The 2,479-nt window shown below is 44.9% G+C and overlaps 1 pseudogene; it reads right to left on the bottom strand.

The window, feature by feature from the left end:
- Positions 1-259: 259 nt before the first annotated feature.
- Positions 260-1,772, bottom strand: LOC118985057 (transcription factor A, mitochondrial-like; annotated as a pseudogene).
- Positions 1,773-2,479: the final 707 nt, after the last annotated feature.

Raw genomic sequence — 2,479 nt, forward strand, 5'->3', positions numbered from 1 at the left:
ATGGATTATTTTGATCCTCAGTCACCCCTAAACACAAAATAAATTTCACATGAACTTTAATCTGGTTGCATTTTCTGAAACAAGATACTACGACAAAACAAATTGAACCGGCAGATGTCCATGGGCCAAAGAAAAATAAGTGTAGAATGTTTGCCAACTTTATTCTTTCCAATTTTACAACAGCTTCAGGCCTTGAATCCTAGTTGTTTTCTAGTGTTTTTGCATTAGAAACAGAACTCCGCCTCCTGTTTAACACTCTTCAGGGCTGCATTTTGTGATGGAAAAGATCATTTTGCCCAACTTCATGCTTTTGTTCTTGAAAAGATTCTATTTCATTGTAACAACAAATTTTATTACCTTCAGCAAGTTGAGTATATACTTGCTTTGAGAACAAAAGAGATTTTTCCAGTTTTCATCCACAGTGGCAAGTGTTAACTGTGATATGCCATTCTTAGCTTTCTGGAAGCTTGCAGGTAAAAAAATGTTTAAGTTGAGTGAGGCCTTTTTGTTTTTTCAAGCATTGCTAACTCTCTCTTTTTTTTATTACACCTTTTTAAAAAAGTGTTTTTGCATGAATTCTTTTTCCAAAGATACCATCTGACTGGGAGTTAGCTGTTTTTGAATTCTGCTTATCTCTTCTTTGTGTGCCTGCCTGTGGGGGGCGCTGCCCTCAGGGCCCCCCCAGCCACCACAGATGAGAATAAGTCTACTAAGACATGATCTGCTTGGGGAGGAAAGGTGGCCGATCTCTTAAAGGAGAAGGGCCAAGAGCCTTTTCCTCAATGGGTTTTTATTGGGTTCATTTTGCACAGGAATATAGGTAAAGCTCATTAATCATTGTCAGGCAGTAAGGATCAAACAATAGATAACAAAGAACTCTGATGGCCTATTTTGAGTCAGGGTCAGATAGCTAAAGCGCTATAAAACTTTGGGAAACAAACTCATTTTCTGCTCAGACCCTTATCATTTAATCGAGAGCATCCTTCGCAAAGCAGTTTTCCCAGGATTTTGCATATTCTTTCTTAGGCCTGAGCCCCCTAGGGAACCTGCCCTTTCCAGCACAGGGAGGCACCCACCACCAGCATTGTTTCAGGTTTAAGTCAGGCAGCCAAGAGATTAGGAGACAGAATGAGAGGACTCAGGCTCTGTCATAGCTGAGGGATGGGGATCCATCACCCCTTTTTGCTGTAGCCCCCCAAGTCCTTCCTTGGGGCCTCCACAGGAGTGTGCCTGTCTTAGGTCATTCCCCCCTTGGGGAACCTTACCCATCATTGGTTAACCTATCAAGCATTGGGGTCCAGTTACTGATGAAGTTAAAGGGGTGGAGGTGGCACTCCTGCCAGGGAGATAAGCTTTGTCTCCTTAGTGGCTTATGGTCCAAAGGTCGCTCACTCAGCCTTAGCCTTAAGGGGTTTACAGCTTCTGAAACCAGGCAGGGCAGTTCCCAACACCTGCCAGTCTGTCTTATAAGAATCTTCATTTTTTTTCTCTTAATCAGGAAGTTCCCTCTATAACTCAGCAATTTTTAAATTAGTTCTGATTTTTTTAATATCTGGGTTCTGAGCTTTAAATATGGGTAATCGTTCTTCAGAAAACTGAATGCATGAAGTCACAGGCTTCTTTGGATAACTACCTAAGGTGGACAAAAGCCATCTCGGTCCGCGTGCAAAACTGAAGGGAGAGTGTGGTCGACTCCCACAGCCTGTGCAGATTTCCACTTCAGACTTTCCCAGGGCACTCAGCACTCCCTGAGCTGTTTGGAGAAGCTCCATTCCACCTGCTCATGTGAAAGCGACTGGGCCCCAGTCTGGTAGAGCCAGAGAACGCATAATAGAATGACTCAAATAATGTCAGCTTGAACCTGAAGGTGACCCTCCCCAGCTCACCATCATACCTACCACTCATGAGGCTATGCTACTGTCCTCAAATGTCCTTAAATCTTTAATGTCTGTCTCCCAAAAGAGGTGGGGGTGAGGGGACGAAGGGGTGTGCATGGGGAGGAAAGGACACCGGTCCTTTAAGTCCACCAGAAGTCACTTTACCTGCGTGGGTAGGGGCTTGGAACAGCGGGGTGAGGAACAACAAAAATTACAGCCCCCCCTTTGTCTGGGCCTCTGATCAGAAGGCGCAGTCGATGATCAGAGCAGACCCCAGATATCTGGAGGACGGGATCCCTCTTGCCCGCTCCAGCTCCTGCAAGCTGCGTGCAAGCTGCTGGAGGAGCCCGTGCACAGCTCCCTGCCGTGTGGCTGGAAACGGTGGATGGGCAGCTGCTACTGTGCTAACAGCTGAAATTGACTGATATTAACTGCAATTTACCATCAAATCTTTCTCTTGGAAATTGCGGGCCTTGAGCGGAATCCAGAGTTTCAAAATAAAGTTGAGCTTTGGGCAGTTAAAAATCTTTTAAACTTTCAACTCCCCCCAACATGAAGTCAAAACTGAATGTATGAAGTCACTGAATGTGACTTCATACATT

The sequence above is a fragment of the Sturnira hondurensis genome, unplaced genomic scaffold (genome assembly GCF_014824575.4).
Source record: "Sturnira hondurensis isolate 20B ecotype Veracruz unplaced genomic scaffold, ASM1482457v3 Scaffold0004068, whole genome shotgun sequence".
Taxonomy (NCBI): domain Eukaryota; kingdom Metazoa; phylum Chordata; class Mammalia; order Chiroptera; family Phyllostomidae; genus Sturnira; species Sturnira hondurensis.